Genomic DNA, 13,700 nt, shown 5'->3' with positions numbered 1-13,700 from the left:
CATCTCTAACACATTCAAAGCCAGACTATTGCACAAGTAAAAGATTTCTTTACAAAACACAATACAATACAGGTTCATGAATTTTGTGATGCTGCTCATGGTGAGCTATAAGAAATGTAACTAAGGCTGGAAAAGTCCAAGCTAGCTCCTAAAAAAGTTCAGGCAATCATCACATGCAAATTGTGGCAAAGCAGCAGAGTCTGTAGCAGTTGATTACAGACTCCTGATGCCACAGCATAACCCATTTAGTAGCAATTGTTTTCTTTCAAGGGGTTAAACAATTACCAATTGCTAAAAGAAAGAAACACAACAAAAAGCCAGAAGCCCAAGCAAATGCCCCGAAGTATAGAAGCCATTCCACCAAACAGAACACACACCAGCTCCTCATTTCCATTCTGACTGTAATGTGCCTTAGTGTGGGAATTACACCTGGTATAGAACCCAAGACTAGTTAATAACCAAAGCAGGTGACTGATTACCCTGCCACTAAACTCTGCTGGTATCATGGACTTCCAATTCTCTCTTAATGTCATGAAAACAACAATACAGGTTTTAAATCCAACCAACATACTGACAGAAAGGGTTTCTCAGCCGTTTTCTTTACATTTTCTGCTTAAGAGATTTTTCCTAACTTTTCAGCAGGAAAAGCACAGATTGGCTGGAAGCAAGGAGGGTCTGTCACTGATCTAAACCAGAGCAACACTTCAAGAGGAATTCAGAACCACACAGCAACCAGAACACACCACCTTCCCTCAGCCTCACCCAGCACACCTTCACAATCATGGGATCTTTCCTCTTGGAAAGAATGGAACCCTCAGTTTGGTCAATTCCCTAATTGCAAAATCCAAAGCAACTTCAGATACATTAACATCTTACAAAGCAACTTGAAAGAAGATTGCTTCAGTGAAGAAAATTGAAGTTAGAATGGTGTGGGATTTTTATCACCATTTGGACTTAGCCCACTTGCCTTGTACCAGAAATGGGTGGGTGGCATATCCTTAAGTTTAGAAAGATTTTTTTTAAAAGCAAAACACAAGGCCTAGTTACAACATGCTAAAAATTCTCCTAAAATCATCAAGAAAACATCCACTCAGCATTGATTACTAAAAATATCTCAACATATATACCCAAGACACTTTTAGCTACAAAACATCTACTAGTCAAAGCAACTTTTGTTTCCAAAATAAGAGCACTATGAATTTCTATTAATTGAGCATTTTGCAGAGTTACTGTCCTCAGGTGTCTATAAGAAAATCTAAATACTTGCTTCAGTTTCCAGTGCTTGCACAGAAAAGTACAGGACATCACTCCCCTGATAAGGCACCACCACCAGCAAAGATCCATGAATTTACATCATTCCTACAATAATTTTAAAATTATTTCCTTTGTTCCCCTCTCTGTACAAAATGTCAGCACAAGAATTAACAGCCACAGAAATGAAGGATAAGTTGGATCTCCTTGGATGATTTGGGGCATTGTTCAGTGTCCAGAGGGGTCAGGAGATTCTGCGATCTCACTTCAACAAATTTGGAAAGACTATAGCACTGCAGCCTTTCCAAATTAGTCATATAGACACTATAAATAGATTGTCATGGAGTCCTAGAATCCTGCTCATCCAAAGCTATCCATTTCCTATGCAGTACTGAGATACAGGACATTCAGCAGCCAGTTTCCTAACAGCACTGAAAAATTCCATTACAAAAAACTTCCAATACCTGAACTACAATCAGCAAAATAAGGGCTACTATTAGTAACAAGGGATAACAAATTTTCACACTTTACCCTAACAAAAGGGAGCTGTATTAATGCCTTCCAGAACTGGAGCAGTAGGCTATTTGAACCAGGTTCCAGACAATTGAGTCTTTAACATAAGAAAACATAGCCTGTCTTCTACTAATGCAATTCAGCCTCATCCCAGCCACTGTCAGCCATCCAAGTCCAGAAGAGGCATTTTTCTGAATAAGGTTGCTCAAGATAAAAACTCTACACAACCAATTGCCCAACTCCACCCTTCTCTTGGTCCTCTAACAGCCACATTACCCAAGAATCTGAATGTGCTGCAGATCCAGGGCTAAGTTCATCTAAAGTGCAGCTGAGACAGGCACATCATCAGGGCATATTTATTGACAGTGTTCCATCATACACAGAATATGAAGGTTGTCATGGTGCCAGCAAGCAGTCAAAAAAAGGACAAAAGAAAACACGTTATTATGTGGCAGAAAGGAAGGACTCTCAGGATACAGAGGGCAATTCTTGTTGGCTGCACTACTGTGCCAAGAGCCCACAGCAGTGCTGTGCTCAGACTGTCCCAGCCCAGCCTGACCAGCACAGACCTTGCAGGGCCCCAGCGCTCAGCCTGTCTGGCACCTGCCAAGGTGGGAACTGAAGCCACTGCTCAGCCACTGCCACTGCCCCATGTGAGCAGCACAAATAACCCAGACCAGACACAGGACAAGCTGTGCTGCCTCTGAGGACCTCATGAATGGCTTCACCTTGAAAATCTCATTGTAATGCTCTGTAAGACAAACGTGTAATAGTTTTGGCAGATTTGCTTGGACAGGGAACAACACACTGTGCAAAAGGATTACTTCAATATTTATGACAACAAATCTTACTAGATCTGCAATCTGACTTCTTATGGGATGCAGAGAGGCGGGTAACAGACTAAACCAAAACAGTTTGGACCAAAGTATGTATCTCCATCTAAAGCACCACAAAGAACACACAAAGTACAGCAGGTTTCCTAATAAGCACACAAAGGAATACCACTACTTGATGCTGTATTTCCTCACTTGCACTCATCCAGAAGCCAAAACCAGAAGATGAAGCTGATCCTCCCTAATATGTACAGTTTCACTCCAGACACACAGATGATACTTGAGTGGCCTAACTTGCTCTTCAAAGTATTACCTAAAGACAGTCTGTGCAAATTCCTGCTTAACTTCTTTACCTTTACCAGCCCCATCCTTTATCCCCAGGCCCTCTCTCACTCTAGCCCTGCTCCTTATCTTGCACAGGCATCCCAGGGTTCTTGTCAAAGCTGCACTCCAGGAGACCAACCTGCCCTAGACCACTACAGAGTTTGTGCCCAGTTCTGGACTTGGTCAGTCTCAAAACACCATCAGTAGAAAAATTATTCCATCTAACCTTGTTCTAACTATCTGGAGTATAATACTCACTGCAGTGAAGGACTAATAGAAGAAGGGTTTATTCACATTCACATTTATAACATTTCTTTTGTAAGTGACAGAGTTGGTCATGCAGAGCAGAACTCTGACAGCAGAATGTGCTGCAAATCCCATCTCCTTGCTAAGTCACTGCCTCCTCATAAAGCAAATGCAACAACTGAAGAAAAACAGTCCAAGAAAGAGCAGGAATACTTGTACTAGAACCATACAACTGGTTTATCTGTGAGATACAGGTGTTTTTGACAATGAATGGGACAAAAGTTAAACATATGCATACATGCAGGGACTACTAGAACAGGTCCCAGAAAGATACCATAGCAAAGACCATTATCTTTTCCCTAATTGAGGAATCATCACTTTGTATATTACACAGGTTCAAAAATGCAGCTGGCCTAACTGCTGGAAGAGCACTTACCCAAAATGTACAAAGACATTGCAGAGTCCCCTCACACATGGAAGATACTGATCTGAACACTACATTGCTTCCCAAAACACATTCTTCCATCCCAATGTATTAAAAAAAGTCTTATCTGGAGGTTTCATTTCCACAGCAATTCTTGGACTTAAGTTACAAATATGCAGAATACCGTGATACTAATAATTTTTTAAGTTATCAAGACATAGGAAGCTCTCTGGTATGAAAGAGGTTGGTTGTTTTTATCACAGAAATCAGAAAACAGGATGCTTTCTCACCTGTATTGACTCTACTGTTGACTTAAAAAGCCAAACCAAAACCACACCTCATACCTCTGACACTTAGACAGGTATTTATTGATTACATGCACAGAAATCCAAACTCTTTTTAGCAATGTATTCAGAAGTCAGATAAAAAAAATAAAACTAACAACTAATAGTTTAATCAAAGCATTTAACAGTCATGCCTTACAAACAAGGCAGAACCCAAGTCAAATTGACCAAGATGACCTTGTCAGAAAGAACAGCTCTGAGTGCTACTGATGAGTTGCTTTACCCACACAGGACAGGATTACATACTTTATCACCACATGCCTGGGTAGAATGGAACATTATTTTATCAACATTCCACAAAAGAATGAGTTAACACCATCAGCACCCAACTCTTACTCTTCAGTGACAGTGGTCCAAGTCCACTCCTGTGTCAGTCAAAGCTATGGAGCAGCCAGTCTGTCTAGCCAGATTTAAGCAGCTTTCATCATGCTGGCCCTGTATTCAGACAATTTCATGTTGTCAGATGAGGGCTGGTGAGATTCTGAAAAGAACATGACTATTCACAACTGCACCAAGTCACCAGGGGATTCAGCTGGCATGAAAATACAAAAAACTGTCCATCAAAACTGGCATCCTGCTTTTGCCACCTCCTAGTGAGAGGCAAACCCAAAAATAAACCCCAAAAAAAAAACCAAAAAAGGGTCTTGAGTTGTCCTGAGCTTGACTGGCCAAGACCTGATCACTGCATGCACAAGCACAGAACATTCACACAACCAAGTGCCAGGGTTACAGCAGCTGAGTCAGGTGTGAAAAACAGGTAGCAGACAGGGAGTGCTTTCAATAAACTCCTGTCCAAATAGCTAAGAAGCTTTTCTTGTGACAACAAAAAGTAGGAGCATTCTTTAAAGAGGGTGTTTTGGAAATCTTATGAAACTTTTTCCAGTAAAGCCCCCTGCAGAGAATTATTTTTGGTTTATGGCAGACTCTTTTCATCTTTTGATTCAGCTTTAAGGTGGCATGCTTTTTTTAATCTGCAAAACCATAAAAACTAAAGAGAAAGATAACTAGCTGGAATACTAACATAGGGGTTCTTTTAAGGCACTTAAGTATGATAAAGAGGTTCTTTCTGTTCTGTACCATCGTAACTGCTTACAGCTGCATCTGCTTTAGAAGTAGTCAACTTAGCAGAAAATGAAAGGAAAAAAAGTTCAGCTCTTCAGTATTTAGCTTTAAAGTTTCCTTTTTCTTGAGGGGAAAAAAAGCACTCTTTAAACTATTTTCAACATAAAGCTTAATTAGATTCTACTCTTCATCTTCAAAACCCTGCAGAGATCATAATGTTTCCCATGAGAGCTTTTAGCCCTTTGTGGTAATTTCTCAGAGCAGCTATTTAAGTGAAGGTACAGGATCAGCCACCTCAAGGAGAGTTCAGGGAGCAGATAATCTTTCCTCCAGCACACAGCCCATCAATCTGGACTTCTAAAAAGGACCAAAATGACCTTGCACCATCAAACCTAGAAAGCAAGATAGACACACCTCACCTTCCCAGTCTGCAACACAGGCTACATAAATTCACATAAGCCAGCTCTGTTTGCTCCTTTGCCTCCTGCTATTTCACCTACCTCACCTTTAGCTAACAGTGACCTAGAGAAGGGACTTCCCATTGACTAAATAAGTCTAAGTCACACTACACCTATTTTATCTTGCCAAATGGGTCTGACAGAGATGATGGTGAGCTAAACCCACAACTGTAACCTGAAAATGGCAGCAGTAAAATCACTTCTTTATATAACAACTCACCACTGAGCTTTGGTCTTACACATCCACTAGATCTACACCAAGGGCTGGCTGATACTACAATAATTACTCAGAATTCACTGTTGAATTTCTACAAAGTTCCCAGATAAAATTAAATCAAGTTCTAAGCCTGTGCTATCTATCCAACTAGAGAAGGGATGTCAGATGGCCAGGAGCCACAGAACTAAGACTGAGTGGAGCCATAATTCAGCTGCTGTGTTCACCTCTGTCCTGCTAATTGTGCTACTGCAGAGCTCCAATATTTCGTAATGCTGGTTCTTGTCCAAGCTGTGCTACCTCAACTGGAGTCAGCTGGGCTTATTATGCCAGTAATGACTGAAATCAAAATAAATCCTGAGGATATACACTTGCTACTAACTTAACCCATGTACAGAACCCCTCAGCAAAACTGTCTGTGCTGTACAGAAATGTCACTGCTGTAGAGAGACGTGCACCAAATTTACATACTGAGATCACTTCATTATTTTTTGTACTACCTGAAACCACATTGCACCATGAACCCATGTGTACAAGTTTTAGCTATTCTAACATGAAGCTGCTACTTGCAGTACTACTGCCATGAGAAAATGGTGTAACCACGGCTCCCAGACTCCTGTGGTTCAGTAAAACACTATCAATTCTTAACATTTATGTTGAGCTCTAAATTTCTCAAATACTTTGAAATATACTTAAAATTATGTACCACTGCAAATTTACTAGAAGTTACCTGCTAGCTAGTTATCAGATGAACAAAAGGACTTTTGTAAGATACTTCCATCAAAAAGACCAGCAGAGTCTGTAGGAAGGAAGGAGGAAATTTGGACATCCAAAATCACCAGGCAGAGAAGCACTGAGTACAACTAAAAGAACTGAAGCACGCTTAGCTTTAACTGTCAGTAGTCAATGCTGCACAGAACTATTTTTCCCTTTTAGATGAACTGTAGAATAATCTAGATTTGAGTCTATTTCTCAAATAGGTAAGGTAAGCTTGCCAAGTCATGGCTAAAGTTAGACTGTGTATGAACAGAGGGTGGAACCCCCTGGGTCTCCTTCTGCTTCCCCCACACAACCTTTGCTGTGGAGGCACCTGCAGGAACAAGGTTATGGCACAAAAATGGAAGAGGATCCTTTCATAGTCTTTGGCTACATACGCACCCGCATGGGAAAATAACTTTTTGGGTCAAAAGTCCATGAACTAACTACAGGAAGTAAAGGAAGAACATCCAAACCTGGAGTCACTGGAGGAAAAAAATGAGAGTCAGTGTCATTTTCCCTGCAGATTCCACTGGTCAGGGAAAATGCTGCCATATACAAACTCTGAGATATAATTTTATCCCTCCAACTACTACATTGTCAACTTCAGTAATAAAGGAGGAATCGTAAAGATAACACTGTACAGTACACAATCATCTTCTTAGTGCACTCTCCCCTACTTTATGACACTAGCAGTGATAGTTTTGAAGAACCTCCTTTCTGACATCCTTAAAAAAAAATTCACTGCAGCGTTATTTCATACATTTACCATTTTGAATCCTTGTTGCTGTAGGATATTAACAATGTTTACAAGGTTAGTTTTCAGTTACAAAATATCCCTCCAAGAGGCCAGCAGAACTTTCTGACGTTCTGACAGCCCTGTCTGCACCACACCACTTAATGCGACACACAGATATGGAGACTATCCAAGGGAATCTGAGACCTGAGGCAAAGGGCTGGCCCTAAAAAGAAATACTCAACAGAATCTAATAATGAAGATGACAGCAACACAGCTACACAATTAATGAGCTCTGGGATAATGTCATCATAATGGTTCTAGTGGACAGAGAGACACTTAATGTACCATGAGAGCTGAGCTGCTCCTGGGAAGCACATGAGGGGAGAACCCTGGCCTGGCAGATCAGGGTATTTCAGACACAGACAGCAAAAGATTTAGAAGAACAGATCATCAACACAAGGATCCTTGGAAGAATTAAAGAGAAAGGGATCAGCAAGTGTTGCAATGACACATATGCTCCATTAATCTCATTAAATCATCACCTTTCAGAGTGGCGCTGAGTGCCTGGATCCCGTCCAGCCGCACTCCAGCTTGTGCTTCGCTCCTCACCACGCCCATCCCTGCCTGACTCGCTGCAAATTTCAATCCTCATCACTGACACCGAGACAATGTAGCACCACAAAGAAAATGTGCACAACTTTTTTCTACAAATTTCACCCTTGGTTCTTCGTGGAAACTTTCCTGGTATCTCGACAGAATCAAATCAGATTGTTGACTAAACAACTTGTGACATTTATTTGCTTTTAGAGTATATTATAATGCTTAGAGTTATCATAAAATGTCAAAGGGCAATAAAGACAATGGCACGGGTGGTGACACATTACATAACACAAATAATGAAATAAAATAACCTAGATACTGGAAAAGACCAGAGTCAGCTCTGCTCTTCTTTCAAATTTTAGGAAATAAAAATCATTGCATTTTAAAAAGCATCACACATTCTTCAAAGCACTTTTTGTAGGAAGTTCTCCTAAGTACCCATTTTTTGGCATTGTGTTTCAGTGACAAATTGAGTTTTCAGGAACTGAACTTAGTACTAAAAACGGTGATACTCACCAAAACACAACTTGTCTCAAAAGAACTCAATATCCTCAATTAATTTGTCTGGTGGTCCCCAATAAAATTCCTCAAATTCCAACAGCATCAGGCTGCTTAACTCGTACCAAAATCCCAAAGTGCACAATATAAGCTATTTGCTGGATCCTAGGCTTCAGCAGAAGAAAGAGATGCTCTCAGGTCCATGAAATCTCACACAAACCACAAGAACAAGTATTGGTGGATCCATACACCTGTGACACAGGAAATCATATTCAGGTAGTCTTCTGTTCATGGAAATTCAACCCTTCACCCCTAGAAAAGTAGCCTGAACTACCCCCACAAAGTAAAGACCCTTCAGTCTCCCAAACCAGGTTTTTATCCAGGTGGAAGAGGAATCCAGGTCCCTGCCAATCCCAGGCAGAAAGGCATACCTGCCTCCTGGCCCAGCAAATATTTACAGTATTCTATACAAAGTGAAACAGATTGAAATGGACACACAAAGCTCAACCTCTGAATAACACATAGTTTGGTGATGAAAACACTCCCCTAGAAGGTGAGAGATGCAAGGCCAGAAATCCTGGGGGATGGAACTGATCTCCTGCATCTTGGCCAAGATCTCCAGTCACTGGGTAAAACTAAAGGAACCATTAACTTCTATTACCACGTTACCAAAGGTTAAATGCAGAACTGTTAGAAATCTTAATTAAAAGAGGTACTGCATACCAGCACCAAGAGAATATTGATTTATGTTCTTCACTTTAATTTTTTTTCTTAAAGAATTATTAATATATTAGTAAATACAATTAGCAAACATTGACAGGAGGATTTTTTCTTTGTGCTAATCTGTCACTATACACGTGTGCATTCAAGTAACTGTAAACTTCTACTAATCCCATGCTCTTTGCCTTATTTGTCTTTCAGCCCAGTGCTGTAGACAGTGCCCTGTCTACATGATACACAGCCAGAGACAGCAAAAGCTCCAGGGAGGGTAACAAACAAATGAAGTGAGACTGGTCCTGAAAGACAAACATATGAACTCTAAACCTGATATTCTCAAATTTACTGAGATTTAAGTCACTTTTCTCATGCCAGATACTCACACACATTCATACAATGACATCCTTGTTCTCAGGAGTCTCCTAACAATCCTTAAAATGGAATGTGGCCGGTAATTTCGGTTCCTGAAAAATGTAAGATTAAGGGCCAAACTCCACATTTGCATGCCAGGATTTCACGACAGATTTTTGACAGCAGCACAACAGAATTTCATCTTTGCAATCTGTTGCCTATCAAGTGCAGGATTTAAAAAATTCAGGTGAATTATTTGTTTTCTGTTGTAAACTGCCTCCCATCCTCAAAACACCTTAATTAGCTAGTTAAGGTCTCCCAACCTAATCTGAGCAAACAAGTAAAAAATTTTGAATGCAAAAAATTATTTTACTTGTACTTGACAAGTTCTGCCAACAAGCTGCAGCTCCTCTTACTCCCTGCCCTCCCACATACACATTTAATTCAGCCAACTAAGACTTGAAAGCACCACCTGAGTCTTCTGAAGAAACTGAATTTTAATTCATGGCAGCAGCATGTTAAATGCTTAATTGCAATCAAAGCAAATTCTGAGACCTCTGAATCCAGAAAGACTTCTAACACCAACCAATTTGAATTCTCCCAGGAGCAAAGACAGCACTGTACATTTACACTTATTCCAAAACCCAGTAGTTTTATTGATTACTCTGACACATCATTAGGTTTAATTTCCACACCCTTTGCATTATGAAGAGAAGCTTCTAAATATATCACCATTTCACTCATGAAACATTTGATGGCTAATACAAGAATCATCCCACTGATTATAACATTTAAGAGGGAGTTCAGTTGTTTTTAAGATTAATGACTCAACACAGTGCCTTCTTTTTTGTTCTTAGCTTGCCCTCCCAGTCAGACTCCTAATCACCACCCTGAGAGGGCACGCACACAAGGCAATCCATATTACTCTTATGCAACACTCTTGGAAAGAAAATATTAAAAATACATTCGAATTTGGTGTAGAAATCCCCTTCTTCGCTCCCCACAAATGAAGAGAGCTGTGAAAATCTTTTGTGCATTCAAAGGGCAAAAAAAGAACAAAGCAATCTCTATTGCCAGACTGGGCAGCAGTAAAAAGGGAGGGGGTGTTACATCAGGCCTTGAAAAACACTAAACACCTACTAACTGAAGATAAACAAGATACCAATGGTGCTGAGCCTTCTCAATAGGCTCCAGTACAAAAAATTCACCACAAAATACTAGACATTAAGGACAGACCAAGTATTTCACAAAGTAATGATCCAGGTCTTGCTGCTTCCATACTCATCTGCTGTCACACTTCCAACAACTTGGTGCCTGAAGATAAATTTCTTGGTATTTATTAATCTCTCTCTCTCACACACACACACACTACCCTGCTCATGCTTATTCTCTCCTCTGCTGTAGCAGAAATTTTTGGCACTACCCAGTTCCACTTCCTTGCTGGACCACAGACAGGAAGCGAGGGGAAAATGGGTATTCAAAAACCTCTTTCCTCTCCCATTCTATTCCACTTGCAGAAAACTAATTTTAGCTCTTATTTAATTTACAAAATCATGAGCAACTTTGCCATGCAGGAGTATCATACACTGCTCTCCTTTCCTTCTATTAGTGCAGGAACTTGAAAAAGAAAGTTTCTCTACTCACTACTGACAAGCATTTGATTCAAACACCCTTTCTTTCTAAAAAGCCCATATTTTTAAAAGAGTATTTCCGTCTGGGACTTATCCCACACTTCACATTAAAATTAGTTTTTCCAGGATGACAGTATTCTTTTTCACCAGCAAAATTCTCAGCAGAGACTCTTTTCAGGATAAGACACCTCCTATCTGAAATACTGGCTCTGAAAGATGACTTAAGACACCAAAAAAAAAGTTAAATAAAAGTATATATGGTTATAGGTGTGGGTATTACTGAAGAAAAAAAAAGAAGTTGTCAGAAGAAATACCTTACAAGAACAGTGTCAAAATATAATTCATGAATTTAAAACTATGAGATGGGGCAAAAGTATAAGTCTCTCCTTACAGTATCTTAATAAAAGAAAGTAACTGCATTCAGCTCACTTGGAAATTAAAACAATATATAAATCTACTTTAAAATCTCAGATTCATATTTACAAAACAATAAATAGAGCAATATGAGAATTGGTTCTCATTGGTTGAAAACATCATTAACAAGACTGTCAGATGCTGAAATAAGCCCTATTTTTCATGTTTGCCAGTGCTCATGTCCACTAATCACAGCTGACAAGTACTTCTTCTCAAAGTATTTTTAACACAACTGAGACTTATTTTTTCAAAACATCAAAACCACAATAAGCCTTTATCATACCTTATGAAGCTACAGTGGTTCAACAAGGCAGGTAGTCAGGGACAAAAAGATGTAACCAAGCCTTCTGCACCTGGACAAAAGGGAAGCAGCCAGGAACCAATTCACATCCATGCAGAGACAGGGGTGTGAAAGGATTTCTCTTAATGCCAGATCATGTATTTTCAGATGTGAAAGAAAGTATGTGAACACTGCACCACACAACACACCTGTTCTGAGCTGCCTTTGCTACACAGAGAAAGGACCAGGTTTGGCAAAGGGACAGCATGGGATCAGCCAACTTCCAAACTGAGCTCCTGGGCACAGCTCTGCTGCACATGAGCATCACCCTCCTCAGGTGACAAAAGGCACAGTTTTCCTCAAAGTGCTACAGCATTGGTTAATTTTCTGCTGAGCTGCATTACCACAAATGTGATAAACCAAGGCAAGACTGTTTTTAGAAGTGTAAGTAATGAAATATCCACAGAGATGAGAGCATGACTGAAATTGGAATTTTGCTCTGTCCACTGCTCCCATAGCTCCCAGGCAAGGCCGATTACAGGTAAAAATGCAAAGTGACAGAAACCTCAGATCCATGAGGACACCACAGAGAACACAGACATAAAATTAGTGTTTTACAACATAAGCATCATGTCCTCATTCTCTTAAAATCTCAGTCGTGTAAGAACTTCCACTCTTCAGATCCACCTAGCATACAGTGAACACCTTAAATCACAATTTCATTCCCCTAAAATACATGACCTACAGAAGAGCAAATCCGTCTCCCAGCCTCTGTTAAAAATCCTCTCTTTAGACTATTACTATGGCAAAAACACTCATCCAAAGAAGCAAATGAGTTAACATCAAAATAATGTATAACTGACATTTTCTTTCATTTATTTCCTTCCAGAAATCCCAGAGTTTATGAATTTATAATTTCATTCTGCAATTAAAACACACTGAGACACATTTAACTGAACTACATTAAACTGCCTAAATCTGTACCAATATTCATTTGCTGTGTCAATATGTAAACAATCTTTTCAGTCAAAAGAGTTGTTTTTCACTGCTGTTTTAAAGCAGACCAGACCACAGTCTGAACTGAGTTTGTGACACAAAATAAGAATATCTAAAAAGCAGAAGACCGACACAAATATTGGTTCTTGACAGAGAAGAGACAGGAGAGGGAAGAAGGGGCTGCCAAAGTCTCAACATGTGGCAGAACAGAAATCCCCACTGGGTTCCAAGTTTTGAAAAGTAATGGGATCATTCAGAATAGGGATATTTGTTGCACATTCAATCCCTTCTCCACATTCAGCACACACCAAGGTCAAAAACTAAGATTTAACTCCTTTTTAAATAAGGGACTTATTTCAAAACAAGTAACTTTCTTCAAAAAAATCTAAGAAACAACTCTGAATGACATCACTGGATGTAAAATGCAGTGAGAATATGACAATAAAGTACTGCAGTGGTCAGGTCAATACAGATGATGCACAGGTAAATTATTTGAGGTATTTTGTCTGTGATCCACAACAGAACAAACCCCCCAGATTTATAGGGGGAAAACTGCACCCCATCTCTTTGATCCACTGCCAGCTAGGCCCAAGACAGTGTCAGGACACAGAAAAAAATGCCCTCTCATTTGCTTTACTTCATGTCTTTCCACAGGAACTGGTCTGCTCCTCGTCGTTCTATTTCCTGTACACAGACCAAGCCTATTGTCGCTAGGTGAAAACACTCACACATGCCACCGACTTAGCAGCCTGCGCTGGCATAAATCTCCCTTTAGCAGAGGTGACCTGCAGCCTCAGAGCCGTGAACGAGCCGCTGTCCCTGCCCATGCCGGCGGATCGCAGCGCCGGCCGTGCCGAGCTCGGCGCCCCCGGAGCCCTCGGGACGGGGGGTGACAGCCAGGCCGGCGCTGCCGGCGATCCTGCCCGGCTGCCGGCGGGGGGATCCGCACAGCCCGGCCGCCCCGTCCCTCCTCCCTCCGACCTAATCCCTCCTCCTCAGCCGTGCTGAGCCCGCAGCCCCTCAGCTCCTCCGTGCCCCGCCGCGGCCCC

At 40.7% G+C, this 13,700-nt stretch overlaps 1 protein-coding gene across 2 annotated transcripts in view; it reads right to left on the bottom strand.

Annotated features, from left to right (window-relative positions):
• SPPL3 (signal peptide peptidase like 3) overlaps positions 1-13,700 on the bottom strand; it is a 56,021-nt gene that overhangs the window by 41,862 nt on the left and 459 nt on the right. The gene's annotated exons all lie outside the window — the stretch shown is intronic.

This window comes from Erithacus rubecula (assembly GCF_903797595.1).
Source record: "Erithacus rubecula genome assembly, chromosome: 19".
In the NCBI taxonomy this organism is placed as follows: Eukaryota; Metazoa; Chordata; class Aves; order Passeriformes; family Muscicapidae; genus Erithacus; species Erithacus rubecula.
This window is presented reverse-complemented; position numbering and strand designations above follow the sequence as displayed.